We start from the raw sequence: 17,872 nt of genomic DNA on the forward strand, positions 1-17,872 counted from the left end.
GCAAGGCTCAACAGCTGTCCTCCCGGGCTCTCCGGGGAAGGCTTAACGATCGTCGTACCCCCCAGCAGTCCGGGGGCGAGCTTAACAGTCATGTCCCAAACTCTCCGGGGTGAGGCTTAACAGTCCTCCCCCAAACTCTCGGGGGGTGGGTCAACCCCCGGGAAGCAGCTGTAAAATTTTTCAAAGTCCCCCCTCAGAGAACAGGTCAACCCCTATCTAGCAACCTGGTTGATCCAATAGCCGGTTGGTCTCGAGGTAATCTCAAGTTTGTCCACAGGAGGACAGCACTTCGTCCGTGGTTGACTTCCATGTGCCTGATCCAAACGACCGGGGACAAGTCACTCTCCGCAGCCGAGGAGGGCGAGCCCTGGGCGGCTCGTGTGGCGATGGGGACCCTGTCTCAGAGGTCCCAATCCTTTTTTCCATGTTTTTTTTTCTTCAGGAACCGGTGCAACCTTCCAGCACTCCCTTCGGTCTTTGGGCAAAATTTGGACGGAGCCCGGGGGGAGCCACACACCTGCCCTGGCCTGGGCTGCCTCGGCGGGGAAGGGACAGACAGGAGGTGGTCCTGTGGGCTGGTGGCCTGTTGCAGGGTCTGAGCAAGTCCGCCCGGGGCTCTGGGGCTCCCCCTGAGAATTTGGGAGCCATGGATCCTCTGTGTAGGAAGCCCAGGGGAGCCCCACACCCGCCGTCCGGCCCTTCGGGCCAGGCCTCATCTGGGCTGCTTCTGCTGGAGTCAAGGCAGACGGGCTCAGGGGCTTAAAACAGGTCCGGGCGAGTCCACCCTGGGCCCTGGGTCTCCCCCTGAGAGTTTGGGAGCTGTGGGTCCTCCTTGGAGGGAGCCCGGGGGAAGCCCCACACCCACCGTCTGGCCCTGCAAGCCAAGCCTCACCTGGGTTGCTTCTGCGGGGAGTCGGGGCAGTCCTGTGGGCCGGCGGCCGGGCTCAGGGGCTCCCAACAGGTCTAGGCGAGTCCGCCCGGGGCCCTGGGACTCCTCCTGAGAGTTTGGGAGCCGTGGGTCCTCCGTGGAGGGAGCCCGGGGGAGCCACACACCCGCTGCCCTCAGGGCAGGCCAGGCCTCACCTTGGCTGCTTCGGCAGGACTCGGGGAGGTCCTGCGGGCTGGCCTGCCAGGGAAGGGGCACCAAACGGGTCCGGGCCAATCCGTCCAGGCCCTGGGTCTCCCCCTGAGAGTTTGGAAGCCGTGGGTCCTCGGTCAAGTCAGCCCGTGGGACCCTCACACCTGCCGTCCATCTCTCCAGTCCCTCAGGCTGAGTGGGGGGGACTCGAGGGTAAGGAGGTAGATTTTTGACCCCCGCCCCAGTTCCTTCCTCCCTCCCTCCCCGAAAAAGGTGGGAGCGGCTGGGACCGGGAAAAGCTGCATACGGCACCTGGGATTCCCAGGCGGTCACCCATCCAAGTACTAGCCAGGCCCGGGACGGTTTACCTTCCGAGATCGGACGGGATCGGGGGCTTTCGGTCCGGTATGGCTTTGGGTGTAATTCAAGGAAGTTCACTACAAAGCTAATTTAGTCACCAACTTGGGGGCCTTATACATGCTATCAAATTTCACTGTTACTCTATGTTGTTGTATTTAATCAGTGGAATACTGTGTAAGAATGGCTTATTGTGTGCATTGCATAAAATAACTTTAAGAGACTCAAAGTAGTACACATGCACATATCTGAGGTTGTAGAAAAATTATTATATTAAACTGCTTGATAAATTACAAGATCATGTAGCATAATGCTCACACAGAACAGGACAAAGTTATGGTCTAGTGTGCTACTTTCCACTGTCATTTCCTGACTTCTAAGCTCTTAACTGAGCAACCTTAGCATTCTCTTAACACAGATTTTTGCAAGTTACTGCTGTTTTAATGAAAATATATATTAAAAAAACATATTTCACAATGCAGAACTAAGCTAAACATGTCCAGAATAACCTGTAACCCATACAACGTGGGAGCTTGAAGGAGGGAGCCCCTTGAGTGAAAATTTTTGGAGCGCTGCAGTTTTTACCTTATAAAACAGTGAATCAGACAAGTATCAGAGGGGTAACCGTGTTAGTCTGAATCTGTAAAAGCAGCAAAGAGTCCTGTAGCACCTCATAGACTAACAGATGTATTGGAGCATGAGCTTTTCTGGGTGCATGCATGCATCCGACAAAGTGGGTATTCACCCATGAAAGCTCATGCTCCAATACATCTGTCAGTCTATAACATCCACAGGACTCTTTGAATCAGACAAGGATTCCTGCCAAGTCCTTGCTCATTCAGAGGCCACTTTCACTACATTTGTCTCTGTCCAGCTAAGCTAGATATACATATGCACAGGGCTGACTATTTTTGAGGCAAACTTTACAAGCCTAGCAAGAAAACTCAGTGAACTTTTAAATGGGTTATAACTCAGTCAAATCACAACCAGTTAGCACCAGAACACCTATGGTGCTTCTCAGGGAGAGCTATTTCCCTGTCAAATTTCACCCAGTCATTTCAACACTAGAGCTATTAGAACACTATTATAACAGGGAAGACATTTTCTCCCACTTCTTTGCTCTACAGAACGACTGAGTTTCTTTTGCTTAAGCTTAAGAAATATTAGAACGCACACCCCTTTGGGTAATGATCAAAGATGAGAAACTGCAGTCCGAAACCTGACTGAAACAAGGGATTAGATCGGAAACATTTATGTTGCCTTGATCACAGTAGCTGCTGCTGTTCCTGTGCAAGGCAACGTTAAGCAACAGCCCAAGTACCATTGTAGCATATAGCATCCATACTCGCTGATCCATGTTTGGCTTCATTGTCACATTTGCAGCAAATCTGTGCAGAGTTTGGCGAACTTTTTTTGGATAGTTTCGATATGTTGTGCCTTCAGGACAGAGGGAAACTGGTGGAGGACTCCTGTCCAGAAAAGAAAGTATAATCACCAAGGTCCCAAACCTGCACCTTTAAACTCAGTGGAAGTTTTGCCATTGATTGCAATACGAGTAGGCCAAAGTTTCAAGTTAACAGTGAAACCTGTTCCCCAAGAAAGATCCATCTTAGGATGTGAATACAGCCTTTTAGTTTCCATCCACCACACCCCCAAATTACAGTAAAGGAAGAGCACCAGATCATCCCCCTGCCAAGGTACCTCTTCCTGCACCGGAATCTCTGCACCAATGTCAGGGAATCTGTGTGGTGTTTCTCCATGTCTTTGTGGTAGTGGATTGTCACGGAGTCACCGGGTGATGCTCTGGAACTGCTCCTCACCAAGCCAATCAGGACTTTGGGGAGACTCCTCTCCCTTGGAGCAGACTTGTTCAGGGCAAGAAGCTCACACGTCTTTACCTCCTGGGTCTCTCCTTGGAGCATTCAGCATCCTCTGCCCCTCCGTGCGCTTCCCACAGCGAGCCTGCCTCGGTGGGGTCCTGGGGAAGCCATCAGGTCCTGCACCCCCACTTCGCAGTCAGACATGACTCTCAGCGAGCCATTAAAACAGAGGTTTATTCAATGACAGGAACAGGGTCTAAAACAGAGCTTGTAGATACAGCGAACTGGACCCCTCGGCCGGGTACATTCTGGGGGCAGTGAACCAGACCGCTCACGTCTGCACTTCACTCCTCGACCCCAGCCAGCTCCAGACTAACAACCCCTCCCAGTCCCTCCTCTCTGCTCAGCTGCTTTCCCTGGCCAGGATGTCACCTGATCCCTTTGTCTCCAACACCTTCAGCTGGCACCTTTGCAGAGGAGGGGCCCAGGCCATCAGTTGCTAGGAGACAGAGCATCAGGCATTTAGGTGCACTGGCCCTTTGCTCTGACAGATACTTAAGAACTGCCTAGGGGACACTGAGGCACCAACACAGTATTCAGACAAAACACTAAGAACATTCCCAGTTCGTCACATGGATCTCATTCCAAAGTTGCACCAGCTCCCTCTTCTCTTTTGCCCTGCAACACTAAGACAATAGCAAGGGCTGAGCACACCCTCTCCAGACAGTCAACCAATGTCTTTTACAGAGGGGATAAAACCCCTCAGCATCCTGAAAGGACTGAAAGGGATTCACGCTGGATCAGCTGAGTTGGCAGCCTTCCCCAAAAGTATGAGTCTCTTGCATGGCCCACTATTATTTCTCAAACCTGCACAGGGCATCTCCTCCAAGAAAAGCGCTAAGTATGCACCTGTGGCTTTTTTTAAAAAACAGTGAATTTAGACCTGGTGAATGGTCCAAAGCCGACAGCTCTGGAAACTGAAGTCTCTTCTCTCCACACAACACACACAGCACGATCACTGGCAGCCCAAGCTTCCTCACAGCATTCCACACATGGGCTTCATCCTACAAGGGGTTGAGCACTCAGGACATGATCCAGCAAGACACTTAAGGACATGGTGAGCTTTAAGCAAAATAAAGATCCCAATTCCAATGGGAATTGCAATTCTGTGGTCCCTGGAGTCTTTTACATTCCAAAAAATGCTGTCTTTTACTAAGAGATGTTTTGTCCATGATTTCCCTACAGAGCTCTGCACTGTATACCCCTCCCCTAAACTCCTCAGGGACCTCAACAGGGATGTTCTGACACCTGACATGCATGTTATCAGAGCTTGTCTAACACCACTTCTCAGCCCTTCCTGTAGTTCCACTGAAGTGACAACTGATTGTTCATTCCTACTTCCAGGAGTCTGCAGCTGTGTCATGCCGTCCCCTGTGGATAAGGACAAGCACACAGGCTCAGACTACATTGATATTGGTAAGGAAATATTCCTGAAGCTTGCACCCAATCATTGCCTCAACCAGCTTTTCCAGGCTGGGAGACACGCTCTGAAGATCGCCACAGAGTTGTCCTGCTAGATACAGCAGCTTGGCCTGTGGAGGGTCCTTGTTTTCATTCTTATTAAGCAGAGCCATGAATCGCTTCATGCTTACATTCGTCCAGACACCTCTTCTATGCAACAAAGAAACAGCATCTGATGTGTGAGCTGCTAGACGAACACTCCCCGCCCTATCAAGACACATTGCTAGCTTCTAATTTTCCCTTATGCTATATGTTAAAATACTTCACTGCACTTCTATAGCACTTTCTACCTGACTGTCTCAAATTACAAAGAGTAATTAAGCCTCTCAATCCTCCTGTTAAGACAAGAAGCATTCCAGGTTTGCAAGTGGGAAAATGGAGACAAAGAGAGGTGCAGTGACTTGCCTCAAATGACAAGACAGTGAAACATTTTGTAATCATCAAACTTAGAGAACAAAAGCCCCTTCTTGCTAAAAGACAGGGCAAAGGAGCATCAGTAAAGTTAGAGAGAGCAAACATTGAATATGTGGGATCTTTCAAATAATTATTTATAAAAATGATCCTCCCCCAAAACACTTGGTCTACTACATAATTATAACCACCGACTAGGTGGTGCAAAATCTAATTATCCAGCAGAATGGGATAACTAAAACCTCAGTCCTGATAAGTGAGATCAAGTTACTGGCTGCCCACTGGAAAAACACTGATTTGGAGCATCTAAAATTCCACAGCTGTAGCTGATTCACTGGTCTCTTGTATTCTTGTCAAGTATCAGAGGGGTAGCCCTGTTAGTCTGGATCTATGAAAGCAGCAAAGAGACCTGTGGTACCTTATAGACTAACAGACGTATTGGAGCATAAACTTTCATGGGTGAATACCCACTTCATTCGATGTGAATACCCACTTTGTCAGATGCATCCAACGAAGTGGGTATAACCCCCCAAAGCTCATGCTCCAGTACATCTGTTAGTCTATAAGGTGCCACAGGACTCTTTGCTGCTTGTATTCTTGTAAATGCCGTCAAGTGGTAACTGCCCTGCACATTGGACTTTGGAAGGAGTATCTACAGAATTAGCCATATATGTGCCTCTTGAAGGATAGGATAGAACAGTGGTTCTCAAACTGTGGGTTGGGACCCCAAAGTGTGTCGCGGACCCGTTTTAATAGGGTCACCAGGGCTGGTGTTAGACTTGCTGGAACCCAGGACCAAAGCCTGAACCCCATGGTCCAGGCTTTGGCTTTGCCTTTGCCTTTGTCCCTGCCACCTGTGGCAGCGGGGCTTGAGTGGGCTCAGGCTTCAGTCCCCCTTCCTGGGGTTAGCTAGTAATTTTTGTTGTCAGAAGAGGGTCACAGTGCAATAACATTTGAGAACCCCTGGGATAGAATGCAACTGGCTAAGAACCAGAGAAAGAGTTTAGCTAAGTAGACTAGACCACATGGGCAAGTCATCCATTGCGGACCCTCAGGCTTTGTCTTCACTTCAAAAAGGGTGTGTTTTTGCATCCAGCTGGCCATCTCACCATATAATCCTAGTGGAGATAAGGCACAGGGACTTTTACCTTGATGTAGCTAGCTGGGGTTGATCTCAGGTTTCACTGAGGTGAAAACTTCAGAGCCAGGTCTCTACTAGGATTTTACATTGAGATACCTACACTGATTTAAGCACACACTTTTTACTGCAGTGAAGACAAAGCTGAATCCCTTTTCTTGATGAGGAGAAGGGTGTATTTTTAAATTTGTTAACTAATCGGTGTTAAAATCCTAGGGAAGATGAGGCAGTTGTAGGTTTTAAACGTATTAGCTGGTCAAGGTAAACCCTAGCATTGAATCATTGTTGGCCCATGCTTAAGTCTTCTCCCTCCCCTTCCCCCCCACCTTTTTATTGAAATGATGCCTTTATTTGGCTGCTTAGCATTAGTTTTATATTTTATTTTTAATCTATTGCTTGAAGATTAGGAAATTCAAGTTTACCTTGAATAGCTAACATGAGTTAAAACTACAATAACCTTGTCTTCACCAAGATTTTAAACACAGATTAGCTTAACATGGGTTAAAAATGCACTTTTCTTTTTCTAGTGGAGACAAAGCCCTGGTTGCATTTACATTGGTTCTGAAATGGGCGTCCAGTTTTCATTTTTAACCTCAAGTCAGACAGGAGCAAATCCAACACCAACTGAAGTCAATAGGAATCTCTCTATTGACTTCAAGGGGCACTGAATCAGGCCCTCAGCATGCACAGGAATTTTAAGTGCTGATTGGCTCAGTAGTTTGTCCTTTGAGGTAGGACATGCAATATGCATACAACAGATTCATTTTAATAACTCATTTTGGCTCCAAAAATAATCAGGACAAACACTTTATCATTAGACAACCATGCTGTCGATCCCAGCTGTCCTTGAACAAGTCACCTTAAAAAGAATTTCCTAGCCTGCAAACAATAGGTGAAAACTAAAATATAAACCCAAAAGCAAATAAAGGCATCACTTAAAAATCAAAACAACCCCCCCCAAAAAAAAAACCAACCGGAGGAAGAAGTCATGCTACACTAGTCTACAGCGATTAAAACAGAATGCACATCTGAAATTGTGTCTTTGACTATGTTCAGAGTTGTGAAAGAGTGGTGTGGTGCCTGTCCAGTGCTTGGAAGTTCCACATGCTGTGGGCCAAGAACAGTCTCCTGGCTCTCCAGGGCACAATGGGAAAACCCAGGGCCCGCTCTAGCTATTTTGGAGTGGGGGGGCTGGGGGTTGTCGAGTGCTGGGGAGTGGTTCCCCACTCCTCCTAAGCCTGGGAGCCAGGGGAGTGGAGCAGGGTGGGGCCGGGTCACTCCACTTCCTGCAGGAATTAGCCAGCCCCCAGCCCCCTCAGAGGCCTGGACCCCCAGCTTGCTCTGCTCCCCAGCTTGGGGGAACCCCCTCCCAGCACTCGCAGGGGGCACAGCTGGGAGCCAAGGGAGCAGAGGAGGCTGGGGCTGGGTCACTCCACTTCCCAAAGGAATTAGTCAACCCCCCAGCGCCCTCAGAGGCCTGGGGCCCCAGCTTGCTCTGCTCCCCATCTTGGGGGGAGCCCCCCCCAGCACTCGCAGGAGGCACAGTTGGGAGTCAGGGGAGCAGAGCAGGCTGGGGTCGAGTCACTCCACTTCCCACAGGAAGTAGCAAGACCCCATTCTCCTTGGAGGCCTGGGGCCCCAGCTTGCTCTGCTCTCCAGCTTGGGGGGACCCCCCCAGCACTCACAGGAGACACAGCTGGGAGCCAGGGGAGCAGAGCAGGCTGGGGCCGAGTCACTCCACTTCCCACAGGAAGTAGCCAGACCCCATTCCCCTCGGAGGCCTGGGGCCTCAGCCTGCTCTGCTCCCGGCTCGGGGGAACCCCCCCAGCACTTGTGGGCAGCGGGGCTGGGAGTCAAGGGAGTGGGTCACTCCACTGCTCATGCGGCGGGTGCAGGGTCGGGCCTGGCTGCAATCTTCAGGGGAGTGGGGGCCCTGGGGAAGATTCAGAGCAGGGGCTGGAGCAGCTGCCTACGGGGAAGGCCGGCCCTGGGAACCCCCCACCCCACCAGTGGGGTCACACAGCTCATACTGATCTGGTGGAGGCACAGGAGTTTCCCATGTGACAGCCATGCACTTAGGCCCAAGAAGCTTCTCGAGTGATGTGGCAGAGGCCTCGCCTCCCACGGGCAGGGAGGGGGCAGGGTGTGAAGCAGCCCCCGGGGCCTGGCAGAGCGGGAACGCAAATGTCAGCAGCGGGGGGGGGGGCGGCACTCAGACGCATCCAGGACTCTCAGGCAGAAGCCCACCGAGGTGTTTCGGTGGGTCTGGAACAGCCTCTTGGCCAGATGCTTCTCAAGGGCTGGTGGAATGGCTGGTGCCGCTGCCCCGTCCTGCCCCTTCTGCCCGCAGCAAGGCAGGCACGGGCCATGGTGCGCAGCCCACATGTCCGGGCTCCCAGTCAGGGAAGTTGTACCTCCTGGGCTCGGCCATCGCTGCTTTGGCGCCAGGCCAGCGATGCCAAGTGGCGCCGGGACCTGCCGCAGGGAGGAGCTCGGGGCCCCACGCTCCCCAGCCAGGCACCCGCAGGACCCACCTCGGTTCAGCCCAACTTCCTACTGAGCCGTCACATGTAAACACTGATTGGGCAAGAGCCAGAATTCTCTTCCCACCCCACAGCCCAGCACAGTGGAGAGACAACAGCCCCCTGCCCCCCAGTGCTGCAAGGGAAGCAACGTGAGGCCCCAGCTGCAATGGGGAGCAGAGGCTTAACCCACATGCACCAGGGAGGCGCCAGGAGCGGGATTAAACTCTGGAGGGGGTTGGGTTAGGCCAGTTGAGAGGGTTAAGCCATCTGCGCTGGGAAGGAGGGGCCAAGGGGGTGATGGAGGATTAAACTATTTGCACAAGGGGAGAGCGGGTCACAAAGCTGAGGGGCACCTGCTGTGCCCCCTGTAATTCGAATCCAACCAGTGTTTCCATCTCATCCCCCTTTTCAGTTGTTTGCAACTTTGCATTGAGGAGTCCTGAAACTTCCCGCCTCTGGCCTCTGTGCAATGCCAGCGTTTGTTTGTATTTATTTTAAAGTGAAATTGGAGAGGAAACATTTCTGTTAGCATAACAAAGCCTGAGCTGTTTCAAACGGTTCTAGGACATGAGTGGTTTGGGGCCCAATCCTGGATTGCATCAAAACCACAACTCCCAGGTTGAACATGTGCTTCTTGGAATCATGATGGAAATCCACCTTGATTTGCCCAACCTTAAAAAAAAATCTTATTTTGCTCATGCAAGTGGGATTACACAAGAAAAATGGTAATACAAACTTCAAAATGTGTAAGGCACTCCGTTATCCAGATGATGAGCACAGTACATTCAGGTAGGCAAAACCAGGTCAGCTAGGTGTTTATGCATGGCAATTCTCTCTCCCTGTGACAATGTCATAGAATTTAATAGAAATCAGAAACTTTTCCATCATGTTTTTGAACCATACTAGCAAATGCAATAAATAATGATAACCATCTTATTTAATTGTATAGGATGGTAAAAAAGGAACTCACAGAAAGCAGCAGTGCCCTTTTAGATTTCAACGGGGAGGAGGCAACTTTTGGTAGGAATGCAGAGGCCATTTAGGTGCCTGAAAGTTCTTGGATTATTTGAAGAATGGAAGTATAAAAATTAGTCTATTTCAGGATGGTTTGTTGTGATTATTTCCTATATGTTTAATAATTCATGAAGGTTTACTGCAACAAAAAATGACCCAACAGGACAAACAGGAAACTAAGCAAGTTAAGCAATCTGCACCCAGTGCCAAATAAAACCTAATTTCAATCTTAGAAAACAACTAGGGTCCGAGCATACAGAATTTCTTCCATGGGAATGAGGAGTACTTGTGGCCAGTGGCATAGCCAGATTCTAACATCAGGGGGAACGAACACATCAAAAAGGCGCCACCCGACATATCAGATTACTATTTACATACTTTTAAATTTGTTATACATATTTATTTGTACTTAAAATAAAAACACAAGAATCATCCAGCCATGGAAAGGTTTGCACAGCCTGCATTTCACAGGAGAACTTTAGATTATACTTAGACATACTTTAGAGATTCTAGAAAGTAAATGACAGAACACAGTAGTTTATAATTGTCCCAGGTTTAAAAAAAATACTGACCATTTTTTCCAGTTACTAATTTAATTTTAAAATCAACCAAAGAAATGCACTTTACTTATAATAGATCGTAATAGTAAAGCCACCAAAAACACATGACAAATACAAGTTTTATGAAAATTGGTGAGTAAAGATTCTCATAGCTCTTCGGGGTTGAATGAAGCAGTAATTTCCCTTAAAGTAGCTTTATTCATGGGGTTTGTTAAACAAAAGACGTCTCTATGACACAGGTTGGCAGTCTAACATTTTGGAAACACTGAGTACTGAGTCCTTCTAGATGCCTTAGTTGGAAGGCTCATCCACCAAGCATGGGGGGGACAGTTGTTCCTCTTTTAAGAAACAGCATGAAAAGGACAGAGAGAGACCCCAATGGGACTAATTTGTGCCAACCCAGAGAGAGTGGGGCTGTTTTACTAGCTTTAGCAGAGGCTCCTAACAAGAAGGCCTCTGTGGGGCAGAAGTTCAGGAGGATTGGATTGTTTACTAGATCTGTAAACAACTCGTTATTTAGTGACTAAAGTGACACCACACCCTCCTGCCAGAGATATTAGAACCAACAGGCAGAGCCAGAGAACCTGAGACCTGCCTGTTTCCAGCCAAATGCATCATGCAGCGCTTTAATGAGGGCTGCCCGAAAATGGGTGCCAGGCTACTATGAGTCCATGCTATAAACCCCAAAGCAAAGGGACTCGCTTCATATCTGTAGCTTTCAAACCACAAGGCCGTAGAAAATTGCCCACCACCCCAGATTCCAGAATTTGCTCCTCACCTCCTTTCCCAGCACCCCAGCCCTACCCGGGAGGCTGGGAACGACCTTGGTGTGGAAACCTTGTGCTGTGTTTGTTGCATGCCAACAAGTAGGGAACACATTTGGGCCACAGCCTGCTCTACTTGATGAGCCCCAAGTCCAGGCGTGTAAATCAGAAGAGAAATCAACCCTTGATTATTTCCGCTTAGACATGCGGAGGAAACAACAACAAAAGTCATTGGGTGCCCAATATTTATCTGCTGTTCCTGACCTCTGCTGCCCGATGAACTCAAATCAAGGCCACATCTCTCAATCTCTATACAAACCCTTGTGATAACACAGGCCATGGCTAGCCAGGGAGGTGGGCTGCCTCTTGCAGCATGACAGGGGAGCATACAAGAAAGGTTGCATTTTTGTTATCAAATATTCTTTGACTTCCTAGGAACTACCCCCAGAAGCAGATTCCCCCTCTTAAAATGTGCTTCAGAAAAATCAGCACTAAAACTGCTTGTCCACAGGCTTAAAAGTGTAGTATCTCAGCAAAATGGGAACGCAAGTGTATATCTCCCAATAGATAAGCAAGTTGAAATGCGCAGCTTCTTCCTTGTGCTTCTAGTACAGTGCATGTAGCCAGCAGAAGTAACCATTCCTGTGCAAAATACTATTCTGCTCCTGCCCTGGGGAGAGGAGGGGAATAGATGCTTAGATCTGCTTTGCAGAAGACCGGAAATAATTTGATCTATTGAGATTAGTCTCTGAAATATGTTTTTATTAAATATTTGGGGCTTAACAGATCACGTAGCTGGTCAAACATCAAATACTGTGGACGGAATAAATCACTGGGTTTGAGGGAAAGTTTGAGGGGTGGCGGGGCTGATTGGTTTAGGGCTGCCATGGTAAGAGCCAGCGCTAGGACAAAAAGAAGTTTCTCCTCCAGCAAGAGAAGTAGAGAGGGCAAGAGACCAACGAGGGTCCTAACAGTGGAGAGACACTCCACTGTGATCCCGGGGCAGACAGAGGGCACTGTGGCTTTAAGAAACGTGCAGTTAGTATTCCAGGGCACCTTAGCAACAGCTCACATCTATGGGGAGTTTGCAGGAGGTTCTTCCAACTAGATTAGGCTGAGTGTGCGCTAGATGGGGTGATATATTAGCGAGACTGGCTGCTCAAGAGGTGTTTGCCTTCCCCACCACGGAGCCACCTCGCTGTGCATGGGTTTGGCGGAGGCCAACAGGGCTGCTGCTCCTCAGCATCCCTCTCCTGCCATACTGGGGGAATGCGCTGCAGCCCCTTCTCCTCCAGGCAGAGCCCACCCATGCCTGGGCAGCATGTACAAAGCAGGGCTCGGCTTAGTGAGCTGGGCAGCTGCAGGTCGGTGGGAGCCTCCTCATCCCCAGGGAGCCGGGCAACCAGCCGCCGCTGCCTGCAGCCCCAGAGTGAGCAAGCTGGGCTGGGGATGCGGGAGGGCGGTGCGGAGCTTAGAGCCAGCCTGTGGCAGCACACGAAACCTGGCTCTGGACTCCGAGTCCAGAGCCCAGTGCTGGTTGCCCTGAAAGGTGCCACTTTTGGAAAATGTGCTCAGGAGGAGCGGCTTCTCTCCCTGCTCCCCTTCCTAGCTACGCTACTGCTTGTGGCACCTGAAAGACTAACACATTTATTTGGGCATAAGTTTTCGTGGGCTAGAACCCACTTCATCAGATGTATAGAGTTGAACATACAGTCTTGTTCTTTTTGCTGATACAGACTAACACGGCTACCACTCTTAAACCTGTTTCCAAAGGAATGACACTCAAAGCAGACATCTCAAACCAGTAACTAATGAAGTCAGCTAATAGCATCTAAAAAAACCTCTCCAAAAAACAATCACTCTCCCCCAAGCAGAGTTTTCACACTGAAAAGGGTGAAGTGTCAGATTGTCCATGGAATTCACTAGGGACTGCGCTAATGCTCTTGATTTTATGTGAGAGACAGAGGTGAAAGTAAGCTGATGCACCCCAGTACGGCGTACCGGCAAGAGCCGATGCACAGTACCAGAGTGGCCCAGCTTCCCTAGGAGGCAATTTAAAGGGTCTGGGGCTCCCAGAATTTGCTGGAGCACCAGGTCCTTTAAATTGCCACCAGAGCCTTGCTGCCGGAGCGGCAGTGGGGCTCTGGAGGTTATTTAAACAGCTTGCTCAGGAAGGATAGACAAGAGAAAAAGGGAGGAGGTGTTGCTTTATATACTAAAAATGTACACACTTGGACTGAGGTGGAGATGGACATAGGAGATCAGGGCCGGCTCCAGGCACTAGCTCTCCAAGCATGATCTTGGGGGGGCATGCTGCGGGGGGCGCTCTGCCGGTTGCCAGAGGGCGGCAGGTGGCTCCGGTGGAGCATCCGCAGGCATGCCTGCGGTAGGTCCACTGGAGATGAGGGACCAGCGACCCTCCGCAGGGACGCCTGAGGGAGGTCCACAGGAGCCAGAGGACCGACGAGCGGCAGAGCACCCCCCGTGGTGTGCCGCCATGCTTGTGGAGGGGAAATTGCTAGAGCCAGCCCTGTAGGAGACAGAAGTGTTGAGAGTCTCTGGGTTAGGCTAAAAGGGAAAAAACAAGGGTGATGTCATCCTAGGAGTCTACTACATTGCAGACAATTTTTTATTTCAGAAGGTTGAAAAAGGTACTGGGGGGAAGCTGTTCTAGACTTGATTTTAACCCCTGCTTGCTCATCTCCACTCCCCCTCCCTTGCTAGCCCTAGCCCTGGAGACACAGCTTGGTGCTGCAGGTGCAGATACACATAAGATGGCCAGCAGATGGCAGGTCGGCTGCACATTGATTCTGGTGGATGCGGATCCACATTTTTGTATCCGCGCTGGGCTCTATGCATCAGGCAAGGTATTTCCATGAAAGATAGGGAAATGTTATTACCATTCTAGAAGGCACTAGTGAGACCTCATCTGGAATACTGTGTGCAGTTCTGGTCTCCCACATTTAAGATGAAACAAAACTGGAACAGGTGCAGAGAAGGGCTAGTAGGCTGGTCAGAAGAATGGAAGACCTACCTAAGCCAAGCTCTTTGAGTCTCTTCTCCTGTTTAGCCTAGCCAAATGAAGGGTCGGGGAGATATGATGGCTCTCTATAAATACATGGTTAGAGGGATATATTCCAGGGAGGGAGAGGAGTTATTTAAGCTAAAGGCCAATGCTGACACAAGAACAAAAGCATAGAAACTGGTCATCAACACATTTAGGCTGAAATTAGACAAAGGTTTCCACCCATCAGAGGAGTGAAGTTCTGGGAGAGCCTTGAGGTAGCTCAGTCGCATGTGTGGCGCCACCTGCTGTCATGTTGGGTGATGACAGGGCCCGGAGAGCGGCTGAATCACCAGCAGAGCAGTGTAAGCGAGACCAGCCCAGCTTAATGGTTATGGGGGCAAAGTGATTCCCATGGCTACCATTCTGCACCCTAGGTGCGACAACCTGACACACCTTGCAACACCAGTTACAACACTGCCCTGAGAATGCCTATTTCCAATGTCAGGTGACATTGCAAATAAGACATTTCCTATAAATGAAACAAACTTGTTTATCTTAGTGGTTGGCTGAACAAGAAGTAGCACTGAGTGGACTTGTAGGGTCTAAGGTTTTACATTATTTTGGTTTTGAGTGCAGGTAGGTAAACTAAACACAAATCATTCTAAGTTTGTAAGTTGCACTTGTATGATAAAGAACTTGTACTACAGTACTTGTATGAATTGAAAAATACTATTTCTTTTATTGATCTTCATTACAGTTCAAATATAATGCAAATAATATTAAGTGAACACTATACACCTTGTATTCTGTATTGTAATTGAAGTCAATATATTTGAAAAGGTAGAAAAACATCCAAAAATATTTATAATCAATTGGCTGTTCTATTATTGTTTAACCATGGGATTAAAACTGCCATTAACCCAAAACAAATTAACTAGATTGAAAAAAAAGGCATGATTAATCACTTGACTTAAGTGCAATTCTTTGACAGCCCTACTTCCTCTTCACTCCCTCTGTGCACTCCCTTCTCCCTGAGTATGTGGGTGGGAATCTCCACATGTGCTTCCAGTTTGTTCTCCCCTTTTCTGTTCCTGATGTTTTTCTTTCTCTGTCCCAGCAGGTGCTGGGCTAGGGAGTGAGACCATGGAGCAGAATCCTCAGGAGGAAGATGAGGAGGAAGTGGAAGCACATGGCACACTATTGCAAAGATGAAAAGTAGGTGTGTCCAGGAGTTGTGATCAGGGAAAAACCCATGAGAGTCAGCACATTCTAGAGAGGTGGCAGGGAAACCAGCCAACACCAAAAGTTGGTCAATCTGTTTATTATCAGGGAACTCACAAACCTCCCAAGGAAACCACAGCCCAGCAGAGAATCCCCATGGGAGAGAGAAATAGCACGTGTGTTGAGTGTGGGGAAAAGGTCAGTAGGCCCTCACACCTTTTTGGACATCAGAGCATCCACACAAGGGAGAAACCCTCTGGATGTTGAGAGTGTGGGAAATTCTTCTGTCAGCACTCAGCCCTTATTTGTCATTGGAGAAGCTGCAAGGGCCATTAAAGACATAAAAACCTTGTCTAGGGCTCAGAAAATATTTGTTTTCCTTTTCTAATTCCCACATACTGTACTTTAAGGCAGCATTTGTGTTACCATGGTCTCTCAGCTCCCCCACCTGAGTTGTCTACTTTTTCCTTTTGCAGATCACCTTTATTTGGGAGGAGTACCACACTCTTTTTCATCAACTCCTTTGTGCTATGTCATGGAGGTGTGTGTCCTTCCTATAGGAATATCCATGAGCCGCAGGTGGGGGAACTAGGAGTGACTTAAACTGGGTACATGAAGGTTAAATTTATCTGGACCTTGACTCCATTAGGATTTTCCACGGAGCTAGTTAGCTTGAGTTCACTATTCTGATATTAAAAACTAGGGCTGTGAAGCAATGAAAAAAAATTAAGCATACTTAATTGTGAAATTTAAAAAAAGATGATTAAGCACATTTTTAATCACATTGTTAAACAGTAAGAGAATACCATTAATTTAAATATTCCAGCTGTTCAGCCTCATTCCAGACAAGCCCTGCAACTCCAATTCAGCTGGCCTGGGCCAGTCACACATTTTAATTGTATTGTATACATACCCTTAGGGTCAAAATCACAGCTTTCCCAGCAGGAAATCATGCCCCAGTCTCTCCTGTGACAAGTGGGCCTCTCATGATACTCCTGTGGTAGGAACTTGCTGCTTCCCCCGCACAGGGACTTAGGGAAACAGCCTGGGCAGCTCAGCGCTGAGCTGGCTCCCAGCCCATTGGCAATGGGAACAGCAGGGGCAGAAGCCAGAGCTGCCTGGCCGCAGCTCCACAGCAGGGAGTGGGAGGGAGCCGCAGGCAGAGAGAGACCCAGGAGTCTGTCCCTGTCAGACAGACACTGTCACAGCCAGTGAACCAGGGGTGGGGGAAAGGAGCAGGGATGGACACCCTGGGGCTGGCATAAAATACACAGGACAGAGAGGGCTTCCTGAGGGGGCTACAGAAACACTCCCCACCCCCCCCCACAGAGCAGACCCGGGCTGCAGCTGGCTCCTTCCATCACTCCCTCCCATCCCACAGAGACCCACACACCTTCTGCCCCACCAAGAGACCCCCAATGGCCCCTGTCACCCCCTCCCGAGAGCTCCCCCTTTGTGCCAGACAACCCCCTCCCCCACTGCCTCCACTGCTCCAGAGCTCCCTACAATCTCCCCCTTTGCCTCCCACCCAGCCCATTGGCCGGGAAGGTCTCAGTCTATTGGCCAGCGCAGCCAATGGGAGCTGCACCTGAGGCAGGGTCCCTGCTTGCAGATGCAGACCTGCCTGGCCGTACCTCCACAGCACGGGGAGTGGGAGCCACAGGGGAGCAAGCCCTGGCCATCATCATCACAGGCCCAACAATTCTCTGGGTAATTAATTTCACTGAGGCGAGTAATTCAGTCTACTCTTCCTTTCCAGTCAGTTTGTGGCTTTTCCTGTAAGAAAACTTACAAGTTCTTTGCCAAGAAGTCCATTTATATTTTTTTTCACTTGAGAAGTATATGTTCTGGTTGTTCATAAGCTCATTTATTTTGTTAACTCTGTTTCATAGGCAATTTTAAAAGTCACTTGAATTGTGCCTGTTTTTTCCCATTGGTTCAAAAACACATGGAAGATGTGCAGATTTTTAGTTCTGTGGGCCAAACCGCCCCGTGTAGAAATGTAAATGTTTAAGTCAAAAAAGCTCTGCAAGGATAAGGGTCCCTCCGGAAATTGTCCTCAAGTCATTCATTCTTCTGGGCATTCCACTCCACTGCTCCCTCCTACAGCAATAGTGATCAGTGTTTCCACCCACTGGGGAGAGGCAGAAGATTGAGTCAGCACTGCAGTGACTCTGCCTCTACCCTTGTTGTCTGTCTACTCCCTCTACCAGTCCCTTTGGTCTCCCTAGGATTCCCACTCCCATTACTCCCTCTGGGTTTTCTTTCTCTGGAGTTTCTCATGAAGTAAAGTCTGTCATGACAGGTTCTTAGCTCTGTAATGTATTTAATTTTGATGTATTTATTAAGTGTTAATTAATGCACTATGGGAGTCCCCTTCAGCCCTCTTTATAAGTTGATCTTCTTCTTTTAATATGTTTTGCCCATAGGGTTTTCTGCAGCCCTAGGGCAGCCAG

The 17,872-nt window shown here is 49.1% G+C and overlaps 1 pseudogene; it reads right to left on the reverse strand.

The window, feature by feature from the left end:
• Positions 1-1,378: 1,378 nt before the first annotated feature.
• Positions 1,379-1,497, reverse strand: LOC127041874 (uncharacterized; annotated as a pseudogene).
• Positions 1,498-17,872: the final 16,375 nt, after the last annotated feature.

The sequence above is a fragment of the Gopherus flavomarginatus genome, assembly GCF_025201925.1.
Source record: "Gopherus flavomarginatus isolate rGopFla2 chromosome 13 unlocalized genomic scaffold, rGopFla2.mat.asm SUPER_13_unloc_6, whole genome shotgun sequence".
Taxonomy (NCBI): Eukaryota; Metazoa; Chordata; order Testudines; family Testudinidae; genus Gopherus; species Gopherus flavomarginatus.